This window comes from Patella vulgata, chromosome 3 (genome assembly GCF_932274485.2).
Source record: "Patella vulgata chromosome 3, xgPatVulg1.2, whole genome shotgun sequence".
NCBI classification, from domain to species: domain Eukaryota; kingdom Metazoa; phylum Mollusca; class Gastropoda; family Patellidae; genus Patella; species Patella vulgata.
In genome coordinates this window covers 13,639,569-13,650,113 of record NC_065881.2, presented here as the reverse complement: position 1 = coordinate 13,650,113, position 10,545 = coordinate 13,639,569, and the positions used below count along the sequence as shown (strand labels likewise).

At 38.1% G+C, this 10,545-nt stretch overlaps 1 long non-coding RNA gene across 1 annotated transcript in view; it reads left to right on the top strand.

The window, feature by feature from the left end:
- Positions 1–2,776: 2,776 nt before the first annotated feature.
- The window catches only part of LOC126816229 (uncharacterized), a 33,415-nt gene continuing 25,646 nt past the window's right edge, over positions 2,777–10,545 (top strand). Inside the window, exon 1 of the long non-coding RNA XR_007678256.2 lies at positions 2,777–2,934. This is a non-coding gene — a long non-coding RNA (uncharacterized LOC126816229). The remainder of the gene's footprint in view (positions 2,935–10,545) is intronic.

Here is a 10,545-nt window from a genome sequence, read left to right as displayed (position 1 = left end):
AAATTCTCGGTTCATAGGGGATCAATTTGACTGAATTTTTCAGCAAATTCCCTTTACATTATCTAGTTTTGAACTATTATAGTGAGAACTGTCAGCTCTTCTCCCATCATGTATCTTTAATAAAAACTGATAAATATAGAAACAATACCATAAAATTTATGTAGGTAAGAGAGAGGGAGAGAGAGAGAGAGAGAGAGAGAGAGAGAGAGAGAGAGAAATGGGGTTTAACTTCCACTCGACACAAACTAGGTCATTTCGGGACTAACATATGGTTTAATTTTATTTCAATAATTCGCTTGCGCATAGGGGTCTTTAGCAGTGGGAGGAAACCGGAGGACCCGGAGAAAACCCACGAGGTTGGTATGTAGGTAAGATTTGTATTGTAATAATATAAGAAAATATAAAAAAAAACATAATCAATCAATCAAACATTACATATAATAACAGAGAAATAGTAAACATTAAAGGCTCAATACCACGCTTGTTGTAACTGAATAATATGTCCCAATCTTTATTCTGGTCAACAAATTGTACTATTTTACAATATTCCAATTAATTGATGATACAAATTTCATCTTAACACACCTAATTTAAAAAATTGGAAAAATTCAACACAATGATTTGAAAAGCCTGACGTAAATCTTTTCAAATGTGACTTGGATTTAAATATTTTGTTGAATCCTCTGGACAAATAAAATAGGATTTAATGGATAATTTACACAACAGGTAGGACACTAACACATCTAGTACTTAGAATAAGGCTATTTTTTTATTTTCTGGAGCTGTCAAGCCAGCAAGAGTGTTATTGTCCCTTAAAAAAATGGACATCAATGAATCTACATTCATATGTTGTGGTTCCGTGTAGACATTGACAAGTGGGTAAAAGAACCCTTGACAGTTCGAATTCGAAATAAGAGTAGACCGGAAGCGCCGCTCTTTAGACTGAATCCCCCCCCCCCCATGGCACACTGTATGGCGTATGCTCGTCTTCATTAGCCCAGTCGGAGCATTTAATTTTCCTACTTTGCAGCACCAATTGGACTATTGAAAAAAGGCATACGATATGCAGAGTGCTATGACGGTAATTTTCTATGGACCGTGGCATTTGTTTATCGATTTCCAACCGTGAAGGGTTCTTTTATGTGCACGCCAATGTGTACACAGGAGTTTATGTTTTGTCCCATCTATACAACTAGACACTATTCATTGCCAGGACTTTTGTCTTTCACTACCGACAGAGGGAAACCACGCCCCCCACCCCCAACTGGTTACGGGCCTGGGCCCTGTTTCTTGAAATCTTAACTAAAGATAAAATCGCAATTTTAGTAGATACTTCAATTTTGATTAGCTAAGCACTAAAATCAATCTAATATCATCCAATCAAATTACTAAAATTAGGCCCCTGGTTGTTAATAATAATTGGCTATATCAAATTATATGAACTTTATTTAACATGAAACTCTCAAACAAAACTGTACAGAAAATTTGATAAAATAAACAAGTCCTTGCTGAACCAACTGTTCTCTGTAATTGTGTTTAGATCCGGCACGGGAGATCACGTGGCTAAGTGGGTAAGGCGCTCGCTCGCTAGCCTGGAGGTCGGGTGTTCGACCCCTGCATTGGCCGAGAAAGTTCATCTCGATTTTCCGGCGTGGTTTCCCCTTGTCAGTGATGCAGAATGGAGGGCCTGACAAGGACAGCTGCCTAGTCGTTCGGATGGGACGAAAAACCGAGGTCCCGTGTACACATTGGCGTGCACGTAAAAGATCCCTTGGCAGTTGGAATTCGATATTAGAGTAGGCCGTAGCGCCGCTGCCCGGGCAAAATTTCCCTCATAGCACACTGTATGGCGTATGCCCGTCTTCAATTAGCCCAGGTTAGGTGCAGAAGAGTAGGACGTTAAACCCCATTTCATTTCATTTCATTTAAATCCGGCACAAATTACAACAGAGATTGTCCCTTTAAAATTATGACCACATGCAATATTGTAGAAATATCCTACTTTGATCATTCAAAGATTAGTCATATGGTTAGTTCTAACAATTGTTTTTTTATTCAAATATGTTTGATTGGTTAAAATAGTTATGTAAACTGTCTGACCAGTCAGTATGTATCTTTTAAGTTCAACATGGATCTCTAGTATTCATAATACGGGGCATTGCATTGGCTAAATTGTGTTGAAACGTTTAAATAATAACATGGGCTAATATTTCCTATGTATTTTTTTACATGTAGTTTAAACATTATGTTTGAAACAAAGTGTTGTTTTAGCATGCTAACCCTGGATATCAATCAAGCGAGTATTTACTGCTGGTCAACTTAGCGAAACTGACGTGGTGTAGTCTCCGATATCAAGGTGGCGGAGAGTGTAGTCTCTAATATCAAGTTCTTCTCTACGGTGGCCTGTTAGTGCCATACACTGATTTATACATTTTTCTTGAAATTTACCTCATATGAGAAATCGCAATGAAAACTGTGATAAAAATTGTGACCTCTAGAGGTTCCACAACCTTCGTATTACATACTTTTACACAATTTGCGTACAAAGGGCGGCCATTTTGTCGCTCAGACAGACCCTTTCATCAAAAAAACATGAAAAACCTTTCCACCGCGGAGAAAATATTTACAACGCGAAGAAAATGTTTCCACCGCGGTGGAAAGGTTTTTCATGTTTTTTTTTTATTTATCGCAGTTTTCACTGCGAGGTAAACTTCAAGAAAAATGTATAAATCGGTGTATGGCACTAACAGGTCCCCGTACTTCTCGATAGATAAAACCAAACGCGGGATAAGGCGGGTGTCAGTTATAATAGAGCCGTGCAAAGCCGTTGAGGTTTTCTACATTCCTTGGAGTTTAAACGGGAAATTTATTTCACTCGCTTTCTACATATTTTTTTCATCATGAATGTTTTACTGGTGCTAACCCTCATTGCTGGTAAGTTTATTTTTATTTTTAATTTGTTTTAAGTTTTTCTTTCTTTTCTTTTTTTTGTGTCTTGGTGAATTAAACTTGGCTTGTGATTTTTTTTGTAATATATAAATATACGTGTATATAGATCACATCTCATACGAAACCTCATACGGAAAATATATATTATTATTTTAAATAAATGACATAATGGCATGTAATAGAATAGTTTAGAATTTCGGGCGATCATGTTTGATCCGACTCTCTTTTCTATTTCCATCACTTTTACATTCCATCACTTGTACATTTTAGGATTAGGGTTAGAGTTAGGATCGGGTATTTAAGATTAAAACCTGTAAAATCGGGGTTAGGGGTTTAAGATTAAAACTAATGAGTAAGTCAAAATCTTCAACAACAATGAAATATTGAGGCACAAAAACGGGAGTCACATCAAACATGAATGCCAAATTTTGTTGCAACTGAAGCAATTACAATCTTTGTTGCACTTTTTGCTTTTGTATTTTTATTCTGGGAACAGTGTAATGTAATAATATCTCCATATTCATTAAGCGCTAAAGTAAATTCACGAAAACTGCCCATGGCGTATGAGAAATTGGTTCAAACAGATATTGTTTCGTGTTATATTTAAATATACTGGGCCTGGTTTAAAGTTAGTTTTTATTCCACTTGGCAAGAACAGCCACCAGATGACTCTACCCCCCATCGTAGAATCCCATTTGTTTTATTAATTGCTCGAAGCGGTCCAGATGGGACAAACAATTCCAGAAGATCGCTTGGGCAGTCCACTCCCGAGCATTCATAGGCAAAGACAAAATATGAACACAATCCTCGCTTTAACCAGAGTTGACGGTTGTAGATTTTTCAGCACTAGAGTGATGTGAGAGCGAAGGCTTCATCCAGCCATAACGCGTGCCGCGGTATTTTGGAATCGCTAATGTCGATATTTGAATGCTTCAAGTCTAGTAACTATTAACGAAGTGAAATGGAATGGGGGGGGGGGGTTAACGTTCTACTGTTTTGCTCCGACTTGACTAATGAAGACGGGATTTTCAGTGAACACAGGTCATCATTATTATAATATTCCACGGTTAACCATGGACATGGGAGTCAAATTAATTCCAGTTTTTTTTTAACCACTGGAGATGTGGTTGCGTCTTCAGTGATGAGATAACGAATAGAACACAGAAAATAAATAAGGGGTGAAAACCGACTCTAGAATGATTACATAACATTGTTTAATGAATGGGAATGGGGAGTTATTTTGAGGACGTGGCTTGTGAGCGTATACTAAAAGTGTTTCGCTTTCCTATCATTTAACCACGGAGCTAAAACTACATGTATTATAAGGTCTATGATTTAACCATATGATTTTTATCCCCCGCCCTTCGAAAGCAGTGGACTATTAAAATAGGTCTGTCTGTCTGTCCGTCGCACTGTTTTGGGACACAATAACTCTGCTTCTAATTGAGGTAGAAGGTTCAAACTTGGTGAAAGTGTTTAGTAGGCGAGGGCCTTGATGGAGTTCGAAGAGAAGCATTTTCTGCTTAGGGTAATTTGATTGGCTGATGGTATGGGACACGATAACTTTAGTTTTAATTAAGTGAGAGTGATGAAACTTGGTGTATAGTTTCATTACATCAATACCTTGAATAAGTTCGATAATGAGCATGTTCTGTTTAGGGTAAACAGAGCGATAATCAAAGTGATTGATTGGGATTTTGGAATACAATAACTCTCCCTCCGTCTAATAGAGATAGAATGTTGAAACTTGGTGTAGGCATTCATTAGGTGAATGCCTTGACGGAGTTCGAAGATGCGAATGTTTTGCTTAGGGTAAGCAGAGATAAGCAATTTGTTTGGTTAATACTTTGGGGCACGATAATTTTAGTTATTAAACTAGGTGTCTAATTTGATTATTTTAAAACTATACATTTTTTAAAACTATATATAATTTGGATGTAAAATAACCCATAACAGCCGGAATACGAAATAAAAGGTTGCCCGAGCTATCATATATTTATCTAATTACACACTGTATGGCGTATGCCCTTTTCATAAACCCAGCTGACGTAGACAAGCAGGAAGTTAAGCCCGATATAATTTCATATATTAATTTAAGATTAATTTAAACCAGTATATTTTATTTTGAACTTCTGTACATTTATTATTGAAGGGCGAACAGCGTAGATTTGTAGATTTTTCATCTAAGAATGAACAGCGTCTGACTGAATCTAGACTTAATTACCATAGTGTGTTGGATATCCTAAGAGTACAACCTCCACTGTGGCAGGAAATAATTCCATTTTTAGACCTGTGTACTGGCCCGCTGCAAGTTAATAACAAACGCTATTAATAACATCGATACTCATTCTCTGGTATTGCACTTTAGGCTAAAAACACACATAAAAAAAACCAACAAAAAACAATAACAAAAAAACAACAACACAAAAAAAACACACGTGTCTAAGGTTAATTGGTCACAAAAATAGATATGGCAGGAAAATGTTGGGGATTTTTTTTAGTTTTTTTTTTTGATATTCGTTGGGTTTTTGAATTAGAGATACATTCTCACGAAAGTATTTATTGAGTAGTTATTTCCAATAAAAGTCTGGCACATTTGGTATATATGGAAAGTAGAGACACCCAAAGATACTTGATTCACTAACAAAACACCAATGGGGCGCCCACGTGACATAAGTGTGATCTAATGTATAGCGGTTGTGAAAACATTGAGATTAAACGGCAGAAAAAAGTTGGCAGAGCATAATCCAAGAATTTACGTAGGCTTCTGTATTTATGGTAAATCAACAGCGACTAACGACTTATACAAGACAAAAATGGATTCCCCCACGTCAAGTCACGTGATAAACACAATTTCTTAGATTTCCTTCCTATTAACATGTTATGTTATGTCATTTTAAATATCCAAGAGAGGAGTTCAACCCGCGCGGTTGTCGTGTCAATTTAAATGCCCGAGAAAGAGAGAGAGAGGGGGGGGGGGATTGCCTTCCTATTAAAATGTTTTATCGTGTCATTTATAATACCAGAGAGAGAGAGAGAGAGAGAGAGGGGGGGAGAGATCTACTCGACAATTTTATTTCACTAATTCACTTGGGCGCAGGGGTCTTTAGCTGTAGGAGTTGTAACAAAGGGTGAAGTCTCTGCTGTCCTTTTTGACCTAACCGCTATTACCAAGATCAATATTATTATTGTTAAGATAAGCTACTGCCATATTGAAATGGCCATGTCGGAGAACCCGCCGACCTTTAATTTATTTATTTATTAGTATTCAGCTGTCATCATAATTCTTTTTATTCAATATCAATAATATGTCACTTCATACCTTACCTATAAATTGGTTTAGGTTTCTGATGAAGTCAGTTCAGTTAGTTGAGTTGAGTAGCTCAACACAGAACCATGGAGGCAGACGTGAATTAAGACGATGGCCGTAAAGATTACAATATTATAATATGTATTGGTTGTTATACATGTAGTGTAGTTTAATGTTTGTTACCGTCTTGCTGAATTAAAGAAGTCCAATCCACAGTTATTAGATGATCTGATTATGTTACCGAGTACACCGGAGGACCCGGAGAAAATCCTGACATGTGACCCAACTCCTTGTCACGTATAAGCGAGAACCATGCAACTTGACTCAAAGATTGTAAAAACATGTAATTTTTGCTTTGGCCTTATATTGCTGCCGACCTCTATTCTGCGAACGTAACCCGGTCAAGGTTATGTTTCCCTCAAAAGAACACACAAGACTTGAGCCGTAGATAAACAAGAATGCTAGAAATTCCGCCAAATGTTACTCGGTTTATTTTGTACCGCGGCAGTAACTTCATCACTGGTTACTAGGAGTCACATTGCTCGTGTTCGATCACTGTGTTGGCTGAGAACGTTTTTCGAGATTTGCCCGTGGTCCCCCCCCCCTCACCCTTTCATTTCAGTCCATTTCTTATCGGGGGCCACGGTGGCTAAGTGAGTAAGACACTGGTTCTATAACCTGGAGGTCGCGGGTTCGATCCCGGTGTTTTCCAAGAAAGTTCGTCGGGATTTTCCGGCTTGGTTTCCCCTTGTCAGTGGTTCAGGACGGAGGGCCCGACAAGGACAGATGTCTAGTCGAGGTTCCGTGTACGTAAGAGATCTCTTAGCATTTTGAATTCGATAGAAGAGTAGACCGTAGCTCAGACGTTCGACAAAATTTACCCTCATAGCACACTGTATGGGCATGAAGTATGCCCATTTCCATTAGGCCAGTAAGACGTTAAATCATATTCCATTCCATTTCAATTATAATTACACCCACAGTGCCACTGTGAAGATGTCTGCACTGTTTCCATTGGCTAGCGCACTGTTTTTTTTAATCTTGGCTGCCATAGTGAGAGGTCATTCCAAGGATCAATCGCTTTAGTTAGATATTTTGGACTACGTATTTGTACGTTATTTGAACCGAAGTATGTGTTTGACACTGGTTGAGCAATATGCCATAATCAAAATCGCATGCTGCTATTAGGGTTGAAAACCGTAATGAAACCACGTGGGAAATGTTTAACTGTTTCTTAGTTGCCAATTTCTGTGCAAGGCCCTGACAAAAACAGCAGAAACTGATTATCCGTCGATACGTTGGCATGTAAACAAAGGAACCTTTTACAGTTAGAATTCGATAAAGTGTTGCCGGAAAAGCCACTGCCCTGGCAAGATGTCCACCACGTCACACTCCATGGGGCAAACCCATCTTCAATATTCCATTTTGTGTAGAACGGCTAGACTTTAAACCCCATTTCATTTTTTTGTCCTACTAATGCTGGTGGAGTTGCCACATATTTATTTATGCAATACAAATACGGGGTGAAGCAAGAATGTTATATGAGGTGGTAGGTTTGTTTACTTTCATTATCTGCTATCTAAAATCTAACATTGGAAAATTATACAACAAAGAGAGAGAGAGAAATGGGGTTTAACGTCCACTCGACACAAACTAGGTCATTTCGGGACTAACATATGGTTCAATTTTATTTCAATAATTCGCTTGCGCGTAGGGGTCTTTAGCAGTGGGAGGAAACCGGAGGACCCGGCGAAAACCCACGAGGTTGGAAATTATACAACAACATGGAGCGATTGTTTTGTTGGACTACAATGTCATGACTTGGGAGCTGCGGTGGTTCATTAAATAAGACGTTTACTTGCTAATCTAAATGTCCGAGAAACTGGCATGGTTCTCTTTGTCAGTGGTAAATGAAAACGTATAGTTGTTCGGATGGGACGAAAAATCGAGGTTACGTGTACACATTCGTGTTCACGTAACCTCGATTTTTCGTCCCATCCAAAGAACCCTTGATATTTGGAACTTGAAATTAGAATATGCCCCCGTGCCCCTGACCGGGTACAGTTTCTCCCAAAGCACACTGTATAGAGTAGGCACGTCTTCATTAACCCATTAGGGAGAGAGAGAGAAATAGGGTTTAACGTCCACTCGACACGAACTAGGTCATTTCGGGACTAACACATGGTTCAATTTTATTTCAATAATTCGCTTGCGCGTAGAGGTCTTTAGCTGTGGGAGGAAACTGGCGGACCCGGAGAAAACCCATAAGCGACCCTACTCCTTGCCATGTACAACCGGGGAATCGAAACCCCGCCAGTTGACTAAATGACAGACCGTATGATACAGCGCACGCGCTAACCATTCGGCCATCCAACCCCCCTAATCCATTAGGAGCAGAACAGTAGGACGTTAAACCTCATTTTATTTCAGTTCACTTCGTTAATAGTTACTAGACTTGAAGCATTCCAATTATCCATTTTTGAGAGTATTTATAATTAATTATTTACACGAAAACTATTAGGTTAGTATACCCTAAAGTTGTATAAAACGCGAATTCACGCGTCAAAAGTCTGTTTTCATGAATATATTTGCGTACTGTTTATTGTCTGTTTTACCCCTGTTGACCCAGAAAGCACCTATTAAACTCAATGTTATGACATACAGCTTGTCATGCGATAAAACATATACATGTATATATAAGTTCATAAATTGTCTTTACATTTAATTATAAATTCTATTAAACTATAAAATCTAACGCCTAAGATAAATTCATGTTCATGTTACAAGTTATATATCAAATTTTAAGTTTATTAAACTATAGATCTAGGCTCCCGGATGCAACCGTATTCAGTTGACGTTTTATATGGTTATATATGGTTATGTTATGTCCAATAAAAAAAACCCCCTAGATGTTGATAGATCATGACACGATACATCAATCACTGTTCGGTTATCCAGTCCTACTCAAAAGCCAGAAAAGTCTCTCAAAAGGAGAGAGAGGGGGGGGGGGGTAATGTTCAGTCAAAAGTTCACTTGAGATGTTCACTCGACACAAGCTAGGTCAATTTCATTTAAAAAATTACGCTTGCTCGTAGAAGGAGCTGCAGAGCCGAGAGAAAACATGTTAAATAAACCATTATCAAAATACATCCTTATACAACACTCTTATAATTTATACCATTATCACGCAATAGACCCTTATAGAACATCCTTATAAACCATGATCACAATACATCCTTATACAACATACTTATATACCATTATCAAAATACGTCCTTATAGAACATCCTTGTAAACCATAAGGAAAATACATCCTAATGAGCCGTTATCAAAATAAAACCCACTAATTTACATGATTTTTTTTTTTTATAAAAACCTACTTTATTTTTTAATATGGTAATTAAATAAATAAAGGTAGGGGAATTGGTGTCAAATATCGTAGTTAATTGCTAGCTTCCTGTAATTATATATATCTGTTGATGATAGTTAAACTCTCTGAACGGCCTGAACTTAATCCCTTGCCAGCTACAATTTTGTGAAAGTTGAAGCACTATAATTTGACAGTTCAATTGAAAGAAAGAGAGAAAGAGAGAGAAAATGGGGGTCTGATATCCACTGGATCCACATTAGGTCACCTCGGGACTAACATATAGTTCAATACATCAATTGTATTTTGATAATTTGCTTGCTCGTGTTGGTCTTTAGCAGAGGGAGGAAACTTCGGGACCCAGAGAAAACCCACGAGATTGGACCGGCGACACTATTCCTTGTCACGTACAAGCGGGAAATGTAATCCACGCCACTAACTTAACTATCTGGGGTCCGTTATAACGAAATATATATAATCAAATCACACAGAGCTTATCCATAATCTGTTCAGGGGGGTTGAATGGACGAATGGTTAGCGTGTGCGTGCTGTATCATAAAGTCTGTCATTGAGTCAACTGGCGTAGTTTCGATTCCCCGGTTGTACGTGACAAGGAGTAGGGTCGTCTGTCCAACCTCGTGGGTGTCCTCCGGTTTCCTCCCACTGCTAAAGACCCATACGCGGCAGCGAATTAATGAAATAAAATTAAACCATATGTTAGTCCTGAAATGACCTAGTTTGTGTCGAGTGGACGTTAAACCCAACCTCTCTCTCTCTCTCTCTCTCTCTCACTCTCATAACCTGTTCACAAATCAAAAACGTGAAAGGTTTATTTTTTCTGACAATGATTGACGAGACCTTGTCTCTTGTCTACGTAAATGAAATTAGTCATAATACTGAGAATAAAATGTTGACAAAC